The following is a 27,117-nucleotide window of genomic DNA, read 5'->3' as shown; positions in this document are numbered from 1 at the left end:
TTTCGAGATGGGAGGGGAGAAAGGGCGATGAAGTACGGACGGCGTGATGTAAGATGCTCTGGTGCTGTGGAGTTAGTCGTTTTTGCGGGAGGGGGAGAGAAAATGGGGGTGTCGTGTAGTGGGGGGACCGGAAGTTACCAAAGCAGCCCCGGCCTATCATGTAGATGAGGGCGGTATTGTAACTGTTGGTCTCCGTTCACCAAGGACAAAAGGGGGATTTCGCATGCTAAAGACTAAGGTGGCAGAAATTTTAGAAGGAGGCGGGAAATTTTACTGCCCGCGGGATCGTTCATATCCAGTTTCAACTAATTTTGGACCGTGCTAGCGGGAAGTTCATGCTAGACTGTGTACACGCGTCAGCAGTTAAGAACGGGTGTGAAGTCCACCCCAGAAAAAAGACAATAACTCGAGATGATGCACCGATAACTTGGACATTCACACGGGCGCGACCAATCGTACGGGTGTAGTGGCGCGTTCACAAAAAAAGGAATCAAATGCTCAGCCTATGTATTTCTCGTGTAAACAGATAATGTAGTGCCATTGGTTATTTACTTTAAACATAATGCATTGACGTGTTAGTGTAGAGGCGCACAAAAAGAAATGGATATTGTAGTCAGCTACTTAAAAGTGTTACCTCATATGATTACATAGCCTCCATTTCATAAATTGCGTACCCGTTGAATTCATATATGAATATTACATATATTACTTCAAAATAGAAACTTAAATCATCCAAGACTAATGAATTTGAATGCAAGAGTAACAATGGTGCATGTTCATGATAGCTACATTGGTTGTTTGAAGAAACATCACTGTAACTTTGGCATGCACAACAAAAAAGGCTTATTTAAATAGAAAAAATGTGATAGGTGAGTGTCCAATCTTTATATCGTTGAATCGATATTGTACCTTTGGCCACGATACGAAGTAGATATTGACTTATGTTCAAGCGATGCATGTCCACGATCGCTAGATAGTGATACATGAATGAATTGTGCAATCTCTCTCACACGCATACATATCTCATTTCCCTATGGGCATCGGAATCACACACACGCACTTCATGTATTTCTCTCCCTCCGTCAGGGTTAAATTCGTCTTTCTACCCCGTCCTACAAGTCTCTCACACAGAAACACACACGCTCTCTATGTCTAACACGCCCACCCCTTTAATTCCGCCCACCCACAGCCACTAATGTCTCTCACACATATGCTATCTACCTATCCCTTAATATAGCTAGATATGTGTCACACAAACTTCTTCTCCCTACTAGCAAGATGCCCATGTGTTGCACGGAACATCAAGATGTGTTTGTATGAGAAGTTCATCTTGTGGGAGAAAAGGATGAACGAGGGAATGCCTTATTTGCAAATGCGGAGAGGGGTGTGGGTATCTTTTTGCAAAATTGCCATAGTTTCCTTCCTGTCTGTCGGATATAAATTGGATGGCCTATATTGCAGGATGGTAGGAACACCATCATCACCAACTCTGTTTTTTATAAGAGTAGAGATATGTGAGTGTCACTGCCCCCCCCCCACACACACACCCACACTTCCCAACACCGAAGGAGTAGGGTGACACCTCGATCTTGATACTAATCTATCGACTGGCTTCTCTCTCAAACACACACACACACTACCCGGCACCGAAGGAGTAGGGTGGCACATCGATCTTGATAATAATATATCGACTCCTCTTTCAAACACACACACACACACACACTCACTAGTTGTGCCTCTGTGCCTACCGCGCACACTCTTGATACGTCTTTCTCTCCCTCCCCCCCCCAACAATGACAGCAGAAGGGTGACAACTCGATCTGATCATAATCTGTCAATTGGTTTCTCTCTCAAACATTGTGTCTCAGTGCCTCGCTCGGTAGCCCCCTCGATATGTAGACTTCTCGCGCGCGCATAGTTGTAGTGACGATGACGCTGAACCCAGTGTGCCTTGTTTTTACCGGCCTCATGTGATAGTTTTCACCCTGTTTTCTGTTAATTAACAAGGCAACCTTTTCTTTGTTACTACTAGTGAATCTGAAATCATACGGGGCAGACATAAAATATATCACTTCAACCCAATTATCGCAGCAACTATTTTAAAAGAAATAAGCTAGCTGCCCGTGTGTTGCACGGAACATCAAGATGCATTTGTATGAGTAGTTTATCTTGTGAGAGAAAAGGTTGAATGAGGGAAGGTCTTATTTGCGAACGTGGAGAGACGTGTGGGTATATTTTTGCAAAATTGCCATAGTTTCTTTCCTATCCATTAGATATAAATCGGACGGCCTATATTGCAGGATGGCACACACACCATCATCACCAACTCTGTTTTCTACTCCCTCCGTCCGAAAATACTTGTCATCAAAATGGATAAAAAGAGATGTATCTAAAACTAAAATACATCTAGATACATTTCCTTTTATCCATTTTGATGACAAGTATTTCCGGACGGAGGGAGTATTTGTCTTTTTAGAGATTTCAACAAGTGACTATGACCGGACCTTACCAACATACTCAAAAAAGTAGTCCATAATTTTGATGTTACCCTCTTTTCTTGGCAGTGCAGTGCCATCTGGATACCTCATAAATAAATAAAGTACTACATGATACTAATATATGATACATGGCGCAGGAGTACTAAGTATTATTAATACAGTTTTGCTAGAACTCATCTAGATGAGATATAATTTGGTCGCATTCATCTTTTATAGCCATTGGATGTGAAGCTATATAAGATGTGTGTGTGTGCTGACGTGGGTTGTATTTGTTTTGTGCAATGAACTGACCACTGCATGTCATGTTTGATAGTCTCAAGTCATTAAAAGCATACAAGCCCCACATATCTTCTTGGTTGATTCCTCTATTTATGTCAAAAAATAAGAAACAATGTGAGAGTTAATGCACCACGCCTATGTGTTTACTATTTGGTTTTCGTAAGATGACTTAATACTCCCTCCTTTCCGGTTTATAGGGCTTATCTCAAAATTTTAGTTTTTCCATTTTATAAGGCTCAATTTGGTTGTTCCCCATCACATGTTCATACTTCAAGGTGCATTAAGTCATTGCATGCAAGTATTAAGAGAAAACTGACCAATGCATGCACTTTATGCATGCATGCATTGCAATTAATGCATTCGTAAACATAATTTTTTGAGGAAAACAAGAGCATTTATTGGGTGCTTTTGCAAACTACAAAAAATATTCCACCACTCATCATCTACCTTGGTTGATGAGATTTTTGAATTGAGCCTTATAAACCGGAAAGGAGGGAGTACTCACCTAGACGGAGGGAGTACTCGATTTGACAGCGGGCGGCGCATTTCCCGATACGACTTTAATGCAGATGAGGGAGGGAGTAGCAGTTCCCGATATGTTGAACGGCCAATGCATCCTTCTTCAATTAATGCATGAGGGAAGTAATGGGAGGAGGTCCGGGAAAAGAGGCTGCACGATGTGAATGCAAAGCAGTTTGCCCTCATTGCCCTCATATAAAGGCGCCCCTCCATTTCTGGATGGGTAGTTCTTTCTTTTGTTATGCATATTCCTTGTCATTTGGTCATCCTCGTCTATGTCACTCTTACTATGTAATAGTTGCTTCTTTTTAGAATGTCATTCTCGCCTGGATCACGAGAATCTGAGCGCTGCAGATGGGTGCGTTTTGGTGGTGTAGCAAGACTTCTTATGAACTATCATGTCTTGCTGTTTATGTCAGTAGTAGTCACTAGTCAGTGTTTGAATGTTGTATATATTGTTGTTTCGAACTGTTTATTGTCTCGAACTAGTGGTGGGCTAAATGAGGGCATCACCATTCTCCAGTGTTCAGAGTATATCTCCTTTTCTCAAGTTATATAATTTGAGCTCAATGTCTTTTCGATGATGTACACTTGTTTGGGCCAGTGAGGTGTCGTTGAATATGGGCCGAGTAGTAACGCAATGCCAAACAGGTCAATTATGACTCTCAGACCGGGCTCTCAAAAGATCCTGAAAAAAAGGCCGGGCTCTCCAAAAAAGAATGAATAAGGACTCTTAGGCCGACATGTGGGCGCCACTGGTGTTTTCGTGCGCTTGCGTGCCGAGAGCATATTGGCGCGTGCTCGAAATTCGTCCTACCTTTTCATCCAGAGTCTCCCGACCCTCCCCCACCTCTGGAATCTCGATTCCTACTCCAGTTCCCCAAAATCCCCCTCTTGTACTCCCTGTACTCAAGCGCACTATCATGTCGTCGGTCAACGCGGATCTCCGAGCCGGAGATCCTGAGGTCCGTCCCGCCTTCGGTCGCTGCATGCTGTCGCTCAACAGTGGCATGGCGGTGCTTGACGACCAGTTTGCCGGCAAAGTGCTGATGGTAACCATCAACGGCGACCGGCCTCCCTTCTCGCCGGATAACCTTGTCAAAGCTCTTGGCATTGCACGCGGCATCCAAATAAGTGACTTGTTCGTTGAAGTTTGTCCGCCACCGGCTGATTTCTTCGTTAGGTTCCGGACAACTTTCGACTGCAGTCGTGTGTTCGAATCTTCCCGGCGTTTGTTCTGCGATGGCGCGCTGGTGAGCTTTGATCGGTGGCACCCAGGATGGGGCTCGGTGCCCTCTGAGCTTGAGTTTTTGACAAAGCTTACCTTCCACGGCATGCCTCGATGTGCTTGGAATAGCGAGTCCATGAACGAGCTTATCAACGACCTTGGAGGTGAGCTCGTAAGTATGTTTGTTCCTCCAGACAGCTGGGCTCTGACGGTTATGGCATGTATGAAGAAGTCGTCCACCATACCGAAGGTGATTGGTGTTGAGATACCGGTGCAGGAACCGGGGTTGTACTATTCGTCGCCACCAAGGCCGCCGCGGACCATGTTAGGGATGTACCTGTATCGAGTGTTCGTGCATGTCGAAGAAATGGTCAATCCATCAATCAAAGTCCTGCCGCCACCGCTGGTGCCAGGGTCCATCGACGACGTCCATTACAGGAGTCAACGTCAGACTTTCCCCGTGTTGCTCGGAATGATGGATGGCATAAGGCCTACTCCACCGCGCGGCGGAGGCCACTACTTCTTTGGGAGAAGAGGCAGGGCTGGCTGCCTGGATGTGCTCTAATTTGAGGTAACAACTGAATCTTGTCAGATACTAGTTAAATCCAAGCTATGGGTGTGAAGCACTGATATGCCAGTACATTTGATTGTGACTTGTTCTAATTTTGTACCTGAACTTTTTTTAGAAAGGGTTATACGTCAACTTAATGTGCTAGGAGAACTTATTGTGTTGTCTGTCTATTTTCTTTGCACAACATTCAAGATATTTCCCCGTCATTGATAAAGACGATGAACCGTTATGTACGACTTCATTGGTTTCAACATAGCCCTTCTCGTAGCGATCCACTGCTTCCATCCTGATTGTGCCGCCTGCGTGAAATTTTTGTATGCAAGTTCAGTGTGTTATGGTATTCTATATGATTGTCTCAACTATATAAGTTTTTAGTGAGCATCAGCAACGCATATGGCTGAAAGATGTATTTACGAGCATCGACCGATGGGTCTCTCTCTCTATCTCTCTCTCTCTCACACACGCGCGCGCGCGCGCACGTGCATGCACACGCACAAGTGGGATCCATTGAATTATTTATTTGCTCGTGACAGCTTTTAATTAGGTTCCACTGTAATCTAACTTTTTTCTTAAGTTATTAATTGAGCTCAGTGACTTCAAAAAGTTGTACAAAAGCCTTGTTTGGGCCTTTCCGGCGTCGCTGAATGTGGGCTGAGTAACCATGTTAGGCTGTACTGTACTACACAGGCTTTTTTCGCTATTTTTTCTTAAATAATACATTTTTTATTAACTTTCATAAATATTACGCTGGGTAAATTTTTTTCAAAAATAATACACTGTCCGCCCGTTGCAGGCCGAATGGGCCTAGTCGGCCCAGAGCAGGCCGACTGGATTCCAGTCGGCCTACAGCTGGCCGACTGGCCCCTGTCGGGCCACTCTGGGCTGACTGGAGCTAATTGGCTCATTGTGGGCTAATTGTTTTTGCAAACATGTTAATCATGTATTTAAAAAATATGTGTATTGTGACCTCCTCCGCTCGCTGTGGGCCCACTGTTGACAAAAAAATATGTTTTAAAAAGTGTTAATCATGTATTTAAAAATTGTTAAATGTGTGTATAAAAAATGTTCCTTATCTATACATTTTTTTAATGTGTGCATAAAAATTAACTTTTTTTCAACATCAGCAATGCAACTGGGCCGACAGTTGTACACAATATCCGGGTCAACTTGTTATTCTCCGCCCCGCTGGGCTGCAAACTTTTCTAGGAGGTATGCATTAGGCTTACCAAAAAAATGGAATTTAAGAAATAATAAATGAGATGTAATTATAATAACTGGACAGTTACTATGCACCAAACACGTAATTAGTTTGAAAAATATATTATTTTGGAATTTGAAAATTTTAATTTCATTACTTGTTGCGCGCGCAATATTTCATTGGATTTTAACGTAATACAACTTTATTTTAAAATTATATTTAAGCTGACTAGAAATTTCGGATACAAATATTTCGGATCCCATCAAAATGTGGGAATTGTTTTTGAATTCTATTTTGAGCGGTTGTTTGAAATTATTAATCATTGTCCTAGCTAGAAGTTGGGCTGTACTTTTAACAAACTGTAAATGGGATGTAGTAAATTCCATTAGAATTAAAAAATGGGCTGTACATTCTTACAAATCGCAAATGGGCTATATGTTCTCTGCCAAATCCGAGCTGTGTGCCTACTAAGTTAAGGCGTACCAAGGGCTTTGTCAACTTAGTCAATATAAACGATTCTAGCTGCAGTGATCGTATGATGTCCATCCAACGGCCGTAGTGATTCTTCAACCACTGGTCTTCTTGCTCCAGCCGCCCAAAGCAGCGCCGGTCGTGTCGTGTGCTCCTGCCTCCCGTGGCCGGCTGTGATGCCGCGGAGGCCTCACTGCCACGTACTACTCCCACCGCTGGCCAGGCCATCCCTCTACTCACCCACACCCCCTGTTATTCTGCGGCGACGGCAGCCTCACACCACACCGAACCAGTGAACCCTCGTAATCCTCTCCGCGCGGGCTTCCACTGCTGCGTCTTCCCTGGCTCCGCGTCATCCCCTTCCTAGGCCTCGCCGTCGTCCAGACCACCGCCCTGGTGCTCTCGGCGCGGCATGGTCAACGTGGTCAATGACCGACTTCCATCGGAAGAGTACTGTACGTGGAGAGGTTGACAGCTGGGTCCACGGCAGCCGCAAGGAAGTGCCTCCTTATAATGCGCAAAATAATTATTCCTCCACCTGACAGCGGGGACCCACTAGACGGGCCACCGTATTTCGCGAAAAAATGATTCGCCCCCTGACTGCTGGGACCCATGAGCTACATCTTCGCACGCGAGGAAGTGCGTCCGAAAAAAATGATTCGCCCCCCTGACTGTTGGGACCCACCAGGACCCCGACTGCTGGGACCCACCAGCTACATCTTCGCACGCAAGGAAGTGCGTCTGGGCAAAAAACAAAATGATTCGCCCCCTGACTGCTGGGACCCACCAGCTACATCTTCGTAGGCAAGGAAGTGCCTGACAGTCGGGACCCACCTGGTCGAAGTGTGCATAGCGTTGTCATTCTGGTCGCGAACATGTACGTACATACTGGTCGATGTAGAGGCGCGCACGTGTCGTAGTAGAGGCGCGCACGTAGCATGTACACGTACGTATAGCGGCCATGGTGCAAGAAAGAAAATACGGTCACATATGTGTACATACGAGCGGGGTCTCGAACGCCTACTTGCGCATATGTACGGCCAGGGCTCGTGTACATGGCTGGGTGGAACGAAGAAACAGCGTCGTCGTCATGTTCATGGGGAGGCAACGGAATGCGTCGTGTTCATGGGGAGGCAACGGAATGCGTCGTGTTCATGGGGAGGCAATGGTATGCGTCGTGTTCATGGGGAGGCAATGGAACGTGTGGGAGCCAACCGGCTGGGTCGGAACGGAATGCGTAGTCGTGTTCCTCGGGAGGGCTTGGACAGAACAGGTGATGGAAACGAGGCCTGGTGTACCGCAAAACGGAGGAAACGGCCTTGTGTTCGACCGGCCATGTTCGAAACGGGATCCTGTTCATCGGGAGGGGTCTGGCGTACCGCAAAACGGAGGAAACGGACCTCCTACGGTCGAAACGGGGGTCCTGTTGATCGGGAGGGGTGTGGCATACCGCAAAACGGACGAAACAGATTTGTGTTGGAGCGCTACGGTCGAAACGAGGGTCCTGTTCATCGGGAGGGGTGTGGCATACCGCAAAACGGGACTCCACGGGATACTGTTCATCTCCACCGTCGACCTCCTCCAGCCTCCACGAGCTCCTGTTCATCTAGCCTCCACCGCGTGCTACTCCACCGGCTACTGTTCAACCACCCCTCCACCGTTTACTGTTCATCTAGCCCTCCACACCATGAGGTCCTGTTCAACCACCCCTCCACCGTCTACTGTTCATCCAGCCCTCCACACCACGGGGGCCTGTTCATCCACCCCTCCACGGGCACCCCTCCACCGTCTACTGTTTATCCAGCCCTCCACCACACCATGGGGTCCTGTTCATCCAGAGGCAACGCGACTGCTCACTGTTCATCCAAACCCCCCCACAACGCTCACTGTTCATCCCATCGATCGGCTTCAGTTAGCAGCAGTAGCGAAGGAATCGCTCGATCGGGTTCAGTTAACAGCCATCGATCGCTCGGGTTCAGTAATGCGTAGCCTACAGTGCAATCGCTCGGGTTCAGTTAGAGCCCAACGCCTCGCTCGGGTTCAGTTAGAGCCAATGCCTCGCACACACGCGCGTACGTGTACAAGAGAAACGCGCATCGCTCGGCCCCCGACCTCCCACCGTAACCGAGAACTCCCCGAAATTTTCCTCCCCCTCACTTCTACCACGGTTTTTTCCGTCATGGACGGCCCAAAGAATGTCATGCAGCTGCGTCTCCGGCCCGCCCAGGACGAAAAGCCCATTTTTTGTCATGATTTTTTGTCATAGAAGTAGGAGCCCACCACATCTATGATGATACTGGGTTTTGTCATAGTTATCGTCATAGAAGTGTCATATGTATGACAGAAAAATTTTCGTTCGGCCCAAAATGTCACGGTGTGTCTTTTTTTTGTAGTGTCCGGAGTCCATTTCATTGGACCTACCTTTTTCAAAACTTTGAAAAAGGGGAGGGCGCGCTCAGCAGATTTCGAGATGAACCTACTTAGAGCAGCAATGCAGCCGACAACTCTACGGACGTCTTTGACCCGTCTTGGCACCTCAATTTTCTCAATCACTTTGATCTTGTCAGGATTTGCTTCGATTCCGCGTTGAGACACAAAGAACCCAAGAAGTTTGCCGGATGGGACGCAGAACACACACTTCTCTGGGTTGAGCTTGAGGTTGATCTTGCGCAGGTTTGCAAATGTTTCTTCCAGATCCTGCATGAGCGTGGCCTTGTCCTTGGTTTTGACCACTATATCATCCATATAAGCTTCCATATTTCAATGCAGCTGGGGCTCAAAACCAATTTGGACTGCTCGGGCAAATGTCGAACCGGCGCTTTTCAACCCGAAAGGCATCCGCACAAAATAGTACGTGCCACATTGGGTGATGAACGCAGTTTTTTCTTTGTCTTCCTTCATCATGAAGATCTGGTGGTATCCTGAGTAGGCATCAAGGAACGACAGCAGGTCGCACCCGGCAGTGGAGTCCACTATCTGGTCAATGTGTGGTAGAGGGAAAGGATCCTTTGGACATGCTTTATTGATATCTGTATAGTCAATACACAGCCTCCATTTCCCATTTGCCTTATGCACCATCACTGGATTGGCCAACCACGTGGGGTGGAGAACTCCTCTGACCAAGCTTGTTGCCTCCAACTTCCTGATCTCCTCGATGATGAACCATTGTCGCTCCAAAGCTTGCTTCCTGACCTTCTGCTTGACGGGCCACACATGGGGACAGACAACAAGGTGGTGCTCAATCACCTCCCTGGGAACGCCGGGGATGTCGGATGCTTGTCGTGCAAACACGTCAATATTCACCCGCAGGAAGGTGATGAACACACTTTCCTATTTGCTTTCAAGGGTGGAGCTTATGGTAAAAGCTCCACCCGTGCCATCCTCTCTGACGGGAACCTTCTTGGTTTCTGGTGGGGCTGCCTTGGACCTCTTACTCCCGCTAGCTGAACTTCCTGGCATGTCCTCAACGGGAACACGGCACTCCGAAGAGGCGTGTTTGCGGGAGGGGGCGTAGGAGTCCTTGCTGGGGTCAGCAGTCTTGCCGAAAGGGGCCTTGCCGGCAGGAGTAGAGATCTTGCCGGTTTTCTTCCCTCCCAGGGTCTCAGTGGCGGGAACAGGTGCCTTGGCGGCAGCCGCTGCAACTGCCTCCCGGTAAAGCTGGCCGGCGCAGATGAGCGCATCTTTCCTAGCGGAGGGGACGATGATGATGCTCATTGGCTCGGGCATTTTCGACGTGTTGTAGGCGTAATGTGATGCCGCCATAAACTTGGCCAGCGCTGGGCGGCCGTGGATCCCATTATAGGGCAAGGGGATCTTGGCAACATAAAAAACAACCTTCTCCGTCCTATGGTTCAACTCGCCCCCAAATGTAACGGGCAATGTGATCTTACCCTTCGACTGACTCCTCCCTGGGTTGACCCCTTGGGACGCTTCCGTCTCCTAGAGATCTCCATCGAGGATTTGCAGCCTCTCGATCACGGCGGGCGAGATCAAGTTCAGACCGGCCCCACTGTCAACTAGCACTTTCGTCACCTTGAGGTTGCATATTGTTGGTGAAACCAACAACAGCAAATACCCAACCGCAGTTGTGCGATCAGGGTGATCCTCGGTGTCAAAAATGATAGGCGTGTTGGACCACTTTAGCAACCTCTAGGCATCGAACGATGGCTCCTCTGCAGTGACTTCATGCGCCCACTGCTTCAGTTGGCGGTGAGAGGTGTGCAATGAGGCGCCACCGTCGACGCACATGGCCTTCGTAGCTTTTTGGAACTCATGCTCGCCGGACTCGTCGTCCTCATCATGATCATCGTCTCCCTCCTTCTTGTTGTGGCCCCGAGTGGGCCTCTCTTGTTGATTGTCTTTGTCGCGGTGACCTCCTCGACCGCCACGCTTCTTGCCGGACGCCTCAGCACCATCTTGGCCCTTCTCCTTATCGCGCCTCTCATACTCAGCTTTCTGCTTCTCTGCAAGCAGCTCAACCTACCGACAATTCTGGAGGTCATGGCCCTTGGTGCAGTGGATCTTGCAGTACTGCTTGTCGGAGCCTCCCAGCTTGTCGGCAGCCGCCAAGGCTCGGCAGGCGGCGCACCCAGCAACTTCTTTGTTGGAGTCATCAACCTTGGCCTTCTTAGCGGCGCCGGGGTCGCTGGATCCCTCGACGGCAAGCACGGTCTTGCCCTTACGCTTCCTATTGTAGCGTCGGCCCTTCTTTGCTGGGGCGACGGCATCTTCCTCTGTGGAATCAGTTTCCACGCCGGCATATTTGCCGGGGTACTTCCTCCCTTCTTCAGCCCGAGCGCATCTATTGGCCTGAACATAAAGTTTAATGCTATGGTTAGAATTTATTCTTAATACTTTTCTCGTAGTTGCGGACGCTTGCGGGAGGGTTAATCATAAGTAGGAGGTTTGTTCAAGTAAGAACATCACCTAAGCACCGGTCCACCCATATATCAAATTATCAAAGTACCAAACACGAATTAAGCTAACATGATGAAAGTGGCTAGATGAAATTCCCGTGTACCCTTAAGAATGCTTTGCTTATCATAAGAGACCATTTTGGCCTGTCCTTTGCCTCAAAAGGATTGGGCTACCTTGCTGCAATTTTGTTACTACTATCGTTACTTGCTCGTTACAAATTACCTTGCTATCAAACTACTCTGCTACTTACAATTTCAACACTTGCAGACATTACCTTACGGAAAACCACTTGTCATTTCCTTCTGCTCCTCATTGGGTTCAACACTCTTACTTATCGAAAAGATATACAATTGATCCCCTATACTTGTGGGTCATCAGAGGGTAGGACAAAAGATGTCATGCAAGTTTGTTTCCATAAGCACGTATGACTATATACGGAATACATGCTTACATTACATTGATGAGTTGGAGCTAGTTCTGTGTTGCCCTAGGTTATGACTGCTACATCATGAATATTATCCAACACAATTATCCATCGCTGATCCAATGCCTACGAGCTTTTCACATATTGATCTTTGCTAAGTTACTTTCATTGCTGCTACTCCTACAATCACTACAAAACTGCTACTGCTACTATTGTCATTGTTACCGTTACTATCATACTACTTTGCTACTAATTTTTTTGCTGCGGATATTATGTCTTTCAGGTGTGGTTGAATTGACAACTCAACTGCTAATACCTACAAATATTCTTTGGCTCCCCTTGTGTCGAATCAATAAATTTGGGTTGAATACTCTACCCTCAAAAACTGTCGCGATCCCCTATACTTGTGGGTTATTAGGGACCCACTAGGCAGCCACATGGACAGGTGGCGCGGCCTACCCCCTAGCTGCACCCCTGCCCATTTGGGGCCATGGTGCCTCGCCTCCCGATGCCCTTTGGCCATCAATTCCATTTACCCTTGACGAAATCAAACAAAATTCTGAGGACTTTCCGCCGCCATCTGCGAGGCGACACACTTTTGCTCTTCGATGGAGCAATTTTGCAGGGGAAACTTTCCTCCGGGAAGGGGAAATCGAAGCCTTCATCATCACCAACACTCCTTTCATCATGGGATCATCATCTTCATCATCACCATCTCATCTCAAAACTCTAGTTCATCTTTCATTCTTAATCTTTGTATCAAACCTCAGATTGGTACCTGGGGGTGCTAGTAGTGTTGATTACATCTCGTAGTTGATGCTAGTTGGTTTAAATGGTGGAATATTGTTATGTTAAGATTGTTAAACATATATTTATAACCATTGATCATGATCAATATGATGAGTTGTGAGTAGTTCTACTTGTTCTTGAGGACGTGGGAGAAGTCTCATTACTAGTCACTAGTACAGCGAGGTGCTATACAAACGGTTTTTAACCCCTTTCCGCGACGGCATTTGGAACCGTTACCTAGTAAGTGACGGCGATAGGGGGGTCCTTCCCACACGACCCAAAAACCATCGGGTATATGCCCTCCTGGCACACATGCTCGGCAAAATGAGTTCGTGTGCGACCGGCGAGCGCTCAAGTACGGAAATACGTACAATAGAGCTAAAAAAATACAATTATACAGGCGAAATTGTTTTTGATCGCAAGTACATCCCACACAGTCAATTCCCGCTAAACGTTTCTGTTTGTATGTACATCCCACATAGTCGCTTCAAGGAAAACGTTTCCGTTCACAGGTACATCACATACAATTTTCCTCTTTAAATCGTTTGTGATAGTGTTGCCATTGCACACGATATTGACAATTTTATCATTTGCGTTATTGAATGCATCACACATGGTGCGTAGAAAAAACTGTGTGGCAAAGGTTGTCCATCACACACAGTTTTTATGTCGTAAACGTTTGCGCAAGGTGGCCTAATGCAAACAGTTTTCAAGAGAAGGTCGTGTGTGATTATTCATTGATCCAACACGGTTTACTCCTAGAAATTGTGTGCGTTATTGAATGCATCACACATGGTGTTTTCTCAATAATTGTTTGCAATAGAAAAACCCAATTAGCAGGCTAATTATCTGATTATTAATAATCCATTTATTAATCTAATTGACATTTCATATTAAGCACACAATATATTTCATTTTCATAATTGAAATACATCAGAGTACAACATCATATAGCTTCAGGACTCAGCTACCCCATTACACAACTACACCAGCACCAAGTTTCACGTGCAACATCTATAACCTTTCGAAATTAGCATCATAGATGGTACATAGACAGATGTATCTCATCTGGAAAACTGCTGAAGCAGAAGGCGAATATTGAGCCTTCATTGATGTTGAAGGTCTTTGTAACTTTAAGCCAGTGCATGTGGATGATTGACCGTCGATCCTCCGTCCTCTTCAGGAACACTTCAATATTGAACTGTGGGTGTTGTATGAATACCTTCCTCGCCTCCTGACCATACAGGTGGTTTGAGAGGTAATCATTAGTGAACTGCTTTGGAAAGGCTTGAAAACAAGGATGTGCATAAATATCTTCTCTATATTGGAAATGGGGCAAAGGAATAAAAAGGCAAGGTATAATAGTTAGTACCATCCTGTAGTGAACTGATGTCTTCTTCATTGTGCAGACAAAGATCTTGTTGTTTTTTGTCGCTAATTTCTTTATCCTAACAACCTCTCTAAGTTTCTTGACTTGACTAATATTGATGTACAACTCATTTACCCATATGCAAAAGGGGTCGAACAGTGGGTCAAAACCTCTGACAGCAGGACCTACATGTGCAAGACCAAATTGTTAAAAAACTAAATATTAGAAAGGTTCCTGCAATTGCACAATAATGTGCTATTAGACAACGGATCATGCACGTGCTAACCTCGATTGTAAACCTCAGTGCTCCCCATTGTTTCCCTACAACGCATATAAGGTAGTTAGTCATCAGCTTAAGTAAGGGTTCACATGCTATCAATAAAACATGTTGATGAAAAATAAGAACATTGCAGATTCATTAGATTAATTCAAGCCACATGGAAAACCCATTTATCCAAACCAATCATGATTAAGAACTAGGAAATATAGCACTTGTATATGTTTCTCATGTATTAAGTGCAGCCAAATTCGATTTATTCCTCACTTGCACAACAATACAAAATTCTACCCACGACAATTGGACACTGCATTGCAGAATTGAACCAAGCAGTTAACTAAACACCACAACAAATGAACCAAACATTAACTGAGCACCACATTGCACAATATAACATACTCCTAATAGAAGATCAGACAATTAACCAAACCAAGCACGCTTAACAACTTGGAAATATAGCAATTGTATTTGTTTCTCATGTATTTAGTACAGCCAAATTCAATTTATTCCTCGCATGGTATACAATAATAAAATGCACCCATAACAATTGAGCATCGCATGCACTGCAGAATTGAACCAAACAAAACAGTTAAACACCACAACAAATGAACCAAACGTTAACTGAGCACCACATTGCACAATATAACATACTCATAATAGAAGATTAGACAATTAATCAAACCAAGCATGCTTAACAACTTGGAAATATAGCAATTGTATTTGTTTATCATGTATTTAGTACAGCCAAATTCAATTTATTTCTCACATGGTATACAATAACAGAATGCACCCATAATAATTGAACATCACATTGTAGAATTGAACCAAACAGCCAACCGCGCTGCGTCATCGACATGCAAGGCGTCGATGGTGGCATCAACGGTGAAGTGCTCCTCCAAGATCTGGGGGTCGACACGAATGGAAGCCATCGCGACCTCATCCGCGTGTGCGGCCATGATTTACTTCTCCGCTGCCAAATGCTCCTTGAGATCCTGGATATATTATGCGCACCATGGCTTAGGGCGGCACTTATTTGGTGGAGGGGTTGGTGATTTGGGTGGAAGGTGTCGCGCCGGTGGTCGGGGCAAGTGGGATGTGGAAGGAGGAGGAAGATGGGGTCGGGTGTGGTTTACCTGCCCGGATAGGCGAGGCTGAGTAGCGTGAAGGAGGGTCACCAGCGAGGAGGCGGTGCTGCAAGCAAGGAGTGAAGGTTTCAACTTGTAAAGGAAGGAGGAAACAGGGGAAATGTGGCTTTTGGCAAGGGGGAGGGGCGGGGAGGTAGATATTTCCGCGGAAGCCGAAATTTTGGAATCGCTTCAGTGAAAAAACTAGCGTGCAAAGTGTCATCAGACGCGGTCCATTATTCAGAACTGTGTACGATATATGAACATCACAAACGATTCAGATAGCTTAACCCATGTGTGATGAGTTTGAACGTCAAAAATTTTGGTTCGAATTTCCCTGGTTACAGTGGTCATCCGCGTCATTGCATAATTTGGGTACACAAAGGAGACTAGCACACCCTATTGGGGAACGCAGTAATTTCAAAAAAATCCTACGCACATGCAAGATCTATCATGGTGATACATAGCAACGAGAGGGGAAGAGTGTTGTCCACATACCCTCGTAGACCGTAAGCGGAAGCATTATGACAACGCGGTTGATGTAGTCATATGTCTTCACGATCCGACTGATCCTAGTACCGAAAGTATGGCACCTCCGCAATCTGCACACTTTTGGCTCAGTGACATCCCACAAACTCTCGATCCAGCCGAGTGTCGAGGGAGAGCTTCGTCAGTACCACGGCGTGATGACGGTGCTGATGAAGCTACCATCGCAGGGCTTTGCCTAAGCACTACGATGATATGACCGAGGTGGATTATGGTGGAGGGGGCACTGCACACGGCTAAGGGATCAACGATCAACTTGTGTGTTCTAGGGTGCCCCCTGCCCTCGTATATAAAGGTGCAAGGGGGAGGCCGGCCATGGGGCGCGCCAACGAGGGGGGGGAGTCCTCCTCCTAGTAGGAGTAGGACTCCCCCTTTCCTAGTCCAACTAGGAGGAGGGAGGGGGAGGAAGGAGAAGGAGAGAGTGAGGGAAAGAGGGGCCCCCCCTCCTTGTCCAATTCGGACTCCCAAGGAGGGGGCACACGGCCAGCACTATGGCCCCTCCTTTCTCACACACAAGGCCCATGTTGGCCCATTAGTTCCCCGGGGGGTTCTGATAACCCCCCGGCACTCCGATAATTATCCGGTGACCCCCGGAACTCATCCGGTGTCCGAATATATTCATCCAATATATCAATCTTTATGTCTCGACCATTTCAAAACTCCTCATCATGTCCATGATCACATCCGGGACACCGAACTACCTTCGGTACATCAAGACACATAAACTCATAATACCAATCGTCACTGAACGTTAAGCGTGCGGACCCTACGGGTTCGAGAACTATGTAGACATGACCGACACACGTCTCTGGTCAATAACCAATAGCGGAACCTGGATGTTCATATTATCTCCCACATATTCTACGAAGATCTTTCTCGGTCAAACCGCATAACGATATACATTGTTCCCTTTGTCATCGGTATGTTACTTGCCCGAGATTCAATCGGCGGTATCTCAATACCTAGTTCAATCTCATTACCGGCAAGTCTCATTACTCGTTCTGTAATGCATCATCCCGTAACTAACTCTTTATAGTCACATTGCTTGCAAGGCTTATAGTGATGAGCACTACCGAGAGGGCCCAGAGATACCTCTTCGATAATCGGAGTGACAAATCCTAATCTCGATCTATGCCAAATCAACAGACACCATCGGAGACACCTATGGAGCATATTTATAATCACCCAGTTACGTTGTGATGTTTGATAGCACACTAAGTGTTCCTCCGGTATTCGGGAGTTGCATAATCTCATAGTCATAGGAACATGTATAAGTTATATGAAGAAAGGAATAGCAACAAACTAAACGATCATCATGCTAAGCTAACGGATGGGTCAAGTCAATCACATCATTCTCTAATGATGTGCTCCCATTAATCAAATGACAACTCTTTGTCCATGGCTAGGAAACTTAACCATCTTTGATTAATGAGCTAGTCAAGTAGAGGCATACTAGTGACACTCAGTTTGTCTATGTATTCACACATGTACTGAGTTTCCGGTTAATACAATTCTAGCATGAATAATAAAAATTTATCATGATATAAGGAAATATAAATAACAACTTTATTATTGCCTCTAGGGCCTATTTCCTTCAGTCTCCCACTTGCACTGGAGTCAATAATCTAGTTCATATCGTCATGTGATTTCACACCAATAATTCACATCTTTATGTGATTAGTTCACATCTTCATGTGACTAATACCCAAAGGGTTTACTAGAGTCAATAATCTAGTTCACATCTCTATGTGATTAATACCCAAAGAGTGATCATGTTTTGCTTGTGAGAGAAGTTTAGTCTACGGGTCTGCAACATTCAGATCCATATGTATTTCACAAATTTCTATGTCTATAATACTCTGCACGGATCTACTCTAGCTAATTGCTCCCACTTTCAATATGTATCCAGATCGAGACTTAGAGTCATCTAGATCGATGTAAAAATCTTGCATCGACGTAACTCTTTACGACGAACTCTTTTATCACCTCCATATCAGAGAAATATTCCTTAGTCCTCTAAGGATAATTTTGACCGTTGTCTAGTGATCTACTCCTAGATCACTATTGTACTCCCTTGCCAAAATTATGCTAAGGTATATAATAGGTTTGGTACATAGCATAGCATACTTTATAGAACCTATGACTGAGGCATAGGGAATGACTTTTCATTCTCTTTCTATTTTCTGCCGTGGTCGGGTTTTGAGTCTTTACTCAATTTCACACCTTACAACTCAGGCAAGAACTCCTTCTTTAACTTATCCATTTTGAACTCCTTCAAAATATTATCAAGGTATGTACTCATTGAAAGTCTTATCAAGCGTCTTGATCTATCTTTATAGATCTTGATGCCCAATATGTAAGTAGCTTTACAGGTAATTCTTTCTTTGAAAAACTCCTTTCAAATTCTCCTTTATGTTTTCCAGAAAATTCTACATCATTTCTGATCAACAATATGTCATTCACATATACTTATCAGAAAGGTTGTACCCACTCACTTTCTTCTAAATACAGGCTTCACCGCAAGTCTGTATAAAACTATATGCTTTGATCAACTCATCAAAGCGTATGTTCCAACGCCGAGATGCTTGCACCAGTCCATAGATGGATCGCTGGAGCTTGCACACTTTGTTAACACCTTTAGAATTGACAAAACCATCTGGTTGCATCATATACAACTCTTTTTTAATAAATCCATTAAGGAATGTAGTTTTGATTTCCATTTGCCATATTTCATAAAATGCGACAACTGCTAACATGATTCGGACAGACTTTTAAACATCGATACGAGTGAGAAAATCTCATCGTAGTCAACACCTTGAACTTGTCGAAAACCTTTTGCGACAATTCGATCTTTGTAGATAGTAACACTACTATCAGCGTCCGTCTTCCTCTTGAAGATCCATTTATTCTGAATGGCTCACCGATCATCGAGCAAGTCAATCAAAGTCCATACTTTGTTCTCATACATGGATCACATCTCAGATTTCATGGCCTCAAGCCATTTTGCAGAACTTGGGCTCATCATCGCTTCCTCATAGTTCATAGGTTCGTCATGGTCAAGTAACATGACTTCCAGAACAGGATTACCGTACCACTCTGGTGTGTATCTTACTCTGAGTGACCTACGAGGTTCGGTAGTAACTTGATCAGAAGTTTCATGATCATCATCATTAGCTTCCTAACTTAATGGTGTAGGAATCACTGGAACTGATTTCAGTGATGAACTACTTTCCAATAAGGGAGATGGTGCAATTACCTCGTCAAGTTCTACTTTCCTCCCACTCACTTCTTTCGAGAGAAACTTCTTCTCTAGAAAGGATCCATTCTTAGCAATGAATATCTTGCCTTCGGATCTGTGATAGAAGGTGTACCCAACAGTTTCCTTTGGGTATCCTATGAAGACGCATTTCTCCGATTTGGGTTCGAGCTTATCAGGTTGAAACTTTTTCACATAAGCATCATAGCCCCAAACTTTAAGAAACGACAGCTTAGGTTTCTTGCCAAACCACAGTTCATATTGTGTCGTCTCAACGGATTTAGATGGTGTCCTATTTAACATGAATGTAACTGTCTCTAATGCATAACCCCAAAACGATAGTGATAAATTGGTCAGAGACATCATAGATCGCACCATATCTAATAAAGTACGGTTATGACATTCGGACACACCATTACACTGTGGTGTTCCAGGTGGCGTGAGTTGCGAAACTATTCCGCATTGTTTCAAATGAAGACCAAACTCGTAACTCAAATATTCTCCTCCACGATCAGATCGTAGAAACTTCATTTCCTTGTTACGATGATTTTCCACTTCACTATGAAATTCTTTGATCTTTTCAAATGTTTCAGACTTATGTTTTATCAAGTAGATATACCCATATCTGCTCAAATCATCTATGAAGATCAGAAAATAATGATACCCGCCGCAAGCCTCAACACTCATCGGATTGCATACATCAGTATGTATTGTTTCCAATAAGTCAGTTGCTTGCTCCATTGTTCCGGAGAACGGAGTTTTAGTCATATTGCCCATGAGGCATGGTTCGCAAGCATCAAATGATTCATAATCAAGTGAGGCCCATCAGCACGGAGTTTCTTCATGTGCTTTACACCAATATGACCTAAACGGTAGTGCCACAAAAAATTGTTGCACTATCATTATCAACTTTGCATCTTTTGGCTTCAATATTATGAATATGTGTATTACTACGATCGAGATTCAATAAACCATTCACCTTGGGTGTATGACCTCAGAAGGTTTTATTCATGTAAACAGAATAACAATTATCCTTGACTTAAATGAACAACCGTATTGCAATAAACATGATCCAATCATATTATGCTATATGTAAACAACAAATAACATTTATTTTCGGCTCAACACTAATCCCGAAGGTAAAGGGAGTGTGCGATGGTGATCTTATCAACCTTGGAATCACTTCCAACTCACATCATCACCTCGCCCTTAACTAGTCTCTGTTTATTTTGCAACTCTCGTTTCGAGTTACTACTCTTAGTAACTAAACCAGTATCAAATACTGAGGGGTTTATATAAACACTAGTAAAGTACACATCAATAACATGTATATCAAATATACTTTTTTCACTTTACCATCCTTCTTATCCGCCAAGTATCTAGGGCAGTTCCACTTCCAGTGACCATTTCCTTTGCAGTAGAAGCACTCAGTTCCAGGCTTGGGTCTAGCTTTGAGCTTCTTCATGGGAACAACAACTTGCTTGTTATTCTTCTTTGAAGTTCCTCTTTCTTTCCCTTTGCCCTTTTGTTGAAACTAGTGGTCTTGTTAACCATCAACACTTGATGCTATTTCTTGATTTCTACCTTCGCCGATTTCAGCATCGCGAAGAGCTTGGGAATTACTTTCGTCATCCCTTGCATATTATAGTTCATCACTAAGTTCTAGTAACTTGGTGATAGTGACTAGAGAACTTTGTCAATTACTATATTATCTGGAAGATTAACTCCCACTTGATTCAAGCAATTGAAGTACCCAGACAATCTAAGCACATGCTCACTGGTTGAGCTATTCTCCTCCATCTTGTAGGCAAAGTACTATCAGAGGTCTTCTACCTCTTGACACGGGCATGAGTATGAAATACCAATTTCAACTCTTAGAACATCTTATATGCTCTGTGGCGTTCAAAAGCATTTTTGAAGTCCCGGTTCTAAGCCGTAAAGCATGGTGCACTAAAGTATTAAGTAGATATCATACCGAGCTTTGTCAAACATTCATAATGTCTGCATTTGCTCCTGCAATAGTTATATCACCTAGCGGTGCATCAAGGACATAATTCTTCTATGCAGCAACGAGGATAATCCTCAGATCATGGATCCAATCCGCATCATTGATACTATCATCTTTCAACATAGTTTCTCTAGGAACATATCATAAATAAAATGGGGAAGCTATACACGACCAATTGATCTACAACATAGATATGCAAATACTATCATGACTAAGTTCATGATAAATTTAAGTTCAATTAATCATATTACTTAAGAACTCCCACTTAGATAGACATCCCTCTAATCATCTAAGTGATCATGTGAGCCATATCAACTAAACTATGTCCGATCATCACGTGAGATGGAGTAGTTTTCAATGGTGAACATCACTATGTTGATCATATCTACTATATGATTCACGCTCGACCTTTCGGTCTCAGTGTTCCGAGGCCATATCTGCATATGCTAGGCTCGTCAAGTTTAACCAGAGTATTCTGCATGTGCAAAACTGGCTTGCACCCATTGTATGTGAACGTAGAGCTTATCACACCCGATCATCATGTGGTGTCTCAGCACGACGAACTGTAGCAACGGTGCATACTCAGGGAGAACACTTATACCTTGAAATTTAGTGAGAGATGATAACCCACAAGTATAGGGGATCGCAACAGTTTTCGATAACTAAGAGTGTCGAACCCAACGAGGAGCTAAAGGTAGAACAAATATTCCCTCGAGTTCTATCGACCACCCATACAACTCTACGCACGCTTGACGTTCGCTTTACCTAGAACAAGTATGAAACTAGAAGTACTTTGTAGGTGTTGTTGGATAGGTTTGCAAGATAATTAAGAGCACGAAAATAAAACTAGGGGCTGTTAAGGTAAAGAAGCAACTAAAGTAAATATAGCGAGTGTGGAAAAGTGGTGGTAGGAGTTGCGAAATTGTCCCTTAAGCAATTGACTACTTTACTAGACCGATAGCAAGTATTATGTGGGAGAGGCCACTGCTAGCATGTTATCCCTTACTTGGAATTCTATGCACTTATGATTGGAACTATTAGCAAGCATCCGCAACTACTAACGTTCATTAAGGTAAAACCCAACCATAGCATTAAGATATATTGGTCCCCCTTCAATCCCGTATGCATCAATTTCTATGCTAGGTTGAAGCTTCTGTCACTCTTGCCCTCCAATACATAGTCCTATCAACATACAACTAACCCTATGGTGTGATCCACGTGCGTGCTCATATGATGGGCACCAAAGGACAACAACATAACCACAAGCAAATTAAATCAATCATAACAATTCATCAACCACCGATAGGACAACGAAAATCTACTCAGACATCATAGGATGACAACACATCATTGGATAATAATATGAAGTATAAAGCAGCATGTTCAAGTAGAGGGTACAACGGGTTGCGGGAGAGTGGACCGCTGTAGATAGAGGGGGGAAGGTGATGGAGATGTTGGTGAAGATGGCGGAGGTGTTGGTGAAGATCCTGGTGATGATGATGATGGCCACGATGGCGTTCCGGCGCCACCGGAGGAGAGGGGGAGAGGGGCCCCCTTCTTCCTCTTCTTCCTTGACCTCCTCCCTAGATGGGAGAAGGGTTTCCCCTCTGGTCCTTGGCCTCCATGGCATGGGAGGGGCGAGAGCCCCTCCGAGATTGGATCTATCTCTCTGTTTCTCTCTGGTTCTGCGTTCTGTTCTGGCTCTGTTTCACCGTTTCGTATATATATGGAGATCCATAACTCCGATTGGCCTGAAACCTTCGTCGTGATTTTTTTCTTCTGAATATTAGCTTTCTTGCGGCAAAAGAAGAGCGTCAACCACCTTACGGTGGGCTCACGAGGGTAGGGGCGCGCCCCCTGCCTCGTGACCACCTCGGGCACTGGTTCGCGTTGATTTTCCTTCCGAATTTTCCATATTTTCCAAAAATAAGCTCTGTCCGTTTTTATCCCGTTTGGACTCCGTTTGATATGGATATTCTGCGAAACCAAAAACATGCAACAGACAGGAACTGGCACTTGGCACTGGATCAATATGTTAGTCCCAAAAATAATATAAAAAGTTGCCAGAAAGTATATGAAAGTTGAATAATATTGGCATGGAACAATCAAAAATTATAGATACGACGGAGACGTATCAGCATCCCCAAGCTTAATTCCTGCTCGTCCTCGAGTAGGTAAATGATAAAAAAGATAATTTTTTGATGTGGAATGCTACCTAGCATAATCTTGATCATATGTCTAATCATGGCATGAATATTAAGACACGAGTGATTCAAAGCAATAATCTATCCTTTGACATAAAGACAATAATATTTCAAGCATACCAACCAAGCAATTATGTCTTATTGAAATAACATAGCCAAAGAAAGCTCATCCCTACAAAATCATATAGTCTGGCTATGCTCCATCTTCACCACACAAAGCATTCACATCATGCACAACCCCGATGACAAGTCAAGCAATTGTTTCATACTTTTGACGTTCTCAAACCTTTTCAACTTTCACGCAATACATGAGCGTGAGCCATGGACATAGCACTATAGGTGGAATAGAATATGATGGTGGGGGTTATGTGGAGAATACAAAAAAGGAGAAAGTCTCACATCAACTAGGCGTATCAACGGGCTATGGAGATGCCCATCAATATATATCAATGTGAGTGAGTTGGGATTGCCATGCAACGGATGCACTAGAGCTATAAGTGTATGAAAGCTCCAACTGAAACTAAGTGGGTGTGCATCCAACTTGCTTGCTCATGAAGACCTCAGGAATTTGAGGAAGCCCATCATCGGAATATACAAGCCAAGTTCCATAATGAAAATTCCCACTAGTATATGAAAGTGATAACTCAAGAGACTCTCTATATGAAGAACATGGTGCTACTTTGAAGAACAAGTGTGGTAAAAGGATAGTAACATTGCACCTTCTCTCTTTTTCTCTCATTTTATTTATTATTTTTTTTGGTGGGATTCTTTGGCCTCTTTTTTATTTGGGCTTCTTTGGCCTCTTTTTTTTAAAGTCTGGAGTCTCATCCCGACTTATGGGGGAATCATAGTCTCCATCATCCTTTCCTCACTGGGGCAATGCTCTAATAATGATGATCATCACACTTTTATTTACTTACAACTCAATGTCTAGAACAAAGTATGACTCTATATGAATGCCTCCGGCAGTGTACCGTGATGTGCAATGATCTAGCGTAGCAATGACATCAAAAAATGGACAATCCATGAAAACATCATGCTAGCTATCTTACGATCATGCAAAGCAATATGACAATAAATGCTTAAGTCATGTATATGATGATGATGGAAGTTGCATGGCAATATATCTCGGAATGGCTATGGAAATGCCATGATAGGTAGGTATGGTGGCTGTTTTGAAGAAGGTATATGGTGGGTTTATGGTACCGGCGAAAGTTGCGCAGTACTAGAGAGGCTAGCAATGGTGGAAGGGTGAGAGTGCGTATAATCCATGGACTCAATATTAGTCATAAAGAACTCACATACTTATTGCAAAAATCTATTATTCATCGAAACAAAGTACTATGCGCATGCTCCTAGGGGATAGATTGGTAGGAAAATACCATCGCTCGTCCCCGACCGCCACTCATAAGGAAGACAATCAATAAATAAATCATGCTCCGACTTCGTTACATAACGGTTCACCATACGTGCATGCTACGGGAATCACAAACCTCAACAGAAGTATTTCTACAATCCACAATTACCCACTAGCATGACTTTAATATCACCATCTTTATATCGCAAAACTATTGCAAGGAATCAAACATATCATATTCAGTGATCTACAAGTTTTATGTAGGATTGTATGACTAACCATGTGAATGACCAATTCATGTCATCTCTCTAAATAGATATAAGTGAAGCAAGAGAGTTCAATTCTTTCTACAAAATATATGCCCACGCTCTAACAAATATAAGTGAAGCAAAAGAGCATTCTACAAATGGTGGTTGTCTAAGTGAAGAGAAACAGGCAATCCAAACTTCAAATGATATAAGTGAAGCACATGAAGCATTCTATAAAGCCATACTCAAAAGATATAAGTGAAGTGCAAAGAGCATTCTATAAATCAACCAAGGACTATCTCATACCAGCATGGTGCATAAAAAGAAAAAGAAAAACCTAAATGCAAAAGACGCTCCAAGACTTGCACATATCGCATGAACAAAACGAATCCGAAAACATATCGATATTTGTTGAAGAAAGAGGGGATGCCTCCCCAGCATCCCCAAGCTTAGATGCTTGAGTCTGCTTGAATATTTACTTGGGGTACCTCAGGCATCCCCAAGCTTGAGCTCTTTCCTCTCTTCCTTCTTCTCACATCGAGACCTTCTCGATCATCGAACACTTCATCCACACAAAACTTCAACAGAAAACTCGGTAAGATCCGTTAGTATAATAAAATAAATCACTACTCTAAGTATTGTTGCAAACCAATTCATATTTTGTTTTTGCATTGTGTCTACTGTAATATAACTTTTTCATGGCTTAATCCACTAATATAAATTGATAGTTTCATCAAAACAAGCAAACTATGCATCAAAAACAGAATCTGACTAAAATAGAACAGTCTGTAATAATGTGAACATTCACCATACTTATGATACTTGAAAAGTTCTGCAAAAATTAGTAAAAATAAACAATTTGTATAGGAAGACAGTGCAAAAAGAATCAGAACCATTTGACGTTCCAGCTAAAAATGTAAAATCGCGCACTACAGCCAAAGTTTTTGTCCTGCACAGTACAAACCAACACGCATCGTAAACATCCTAAAGGCAAACCTTGGCACATTATTTTTATAATACAATGGAATTGTACAAGGGGTAATTATTTTTGTTGAAAAGTTTATGTAATCAAGATTCACAAAGTTGCCGTGAGCATGAACAAAGTTCAAGGAGCTCTCCCACTTCAACAGTGCTTGTCTTTCTCACTTTCACTTTCCTTTTTGAAAAAGTTTTGGGTTCCCCTCTTTATTTTTGTTGTTTTAAAACTATATGAAAGAACTCAACAGAAATAAATGACTCTCTAAAACTTCCGGGTTGTCTCCCTGGCAGCGCTTTCTTTAAAGCCATTAAGCTAGGCATAAAGTGCTCAAGTAGTGAATCCACCCGGATCCCAAGGTATATCAAAGCCAATTTTAATTAACAATGATTTGTAATTTAGTAGTGAGCTCAAAGCAACATATATCAAGCAATGACGAAGTCTAACTCTCTTCCTATGCATCGCATGTCATAAAAGAACAATTCATGCACACCTAGTAAAGGTCAATGCATAGTATAAACAGTTTCTTGCAATTTTATCATGTTGGAAACATAGGGAGGTGGAGATATAGTTCCTCTCTCATAATAATTGCAAGTAGGAGCAGCAAGCACATGCATATTATATTTATCGAAATCATCATGTGCAACGGTAAAAGGCAACCCATCAATATAATCCTTAATAAGTGCAAACTTCTCCGATATAGTATAATCGGGAGAATTCAAAAATATAATAGGACTATCATGTGTGGGTGCAATAGCAACAATTTCATGTTTAACATAAGGAACTATAGCAAGTTCATCTCCATAAGCATAATTCATATTGGCATCTTGGCCATAATCATAGCAAGCATCATCAAAA

Source organism: Triticum dicoccoides, chromosome 3A, assembly GCF_002162155.2.
Source record: "Triticum dicoccoides isolate Atlit2015 ecotype Zavitan chromosome 3A, WEW_v2.0, whole genome shotgun sequence".
In the NCBI taxonomy this organism is placed as follows: domain Eukaryota; kingdom Viridiplantae; phylum Streptophyta; class Magnoliopsida; order Poales; family Poaceae; genus Triticum; species Triticum dicoccoides.
This window is presented reverse-complemented; position numbering follows the sequence as displayed.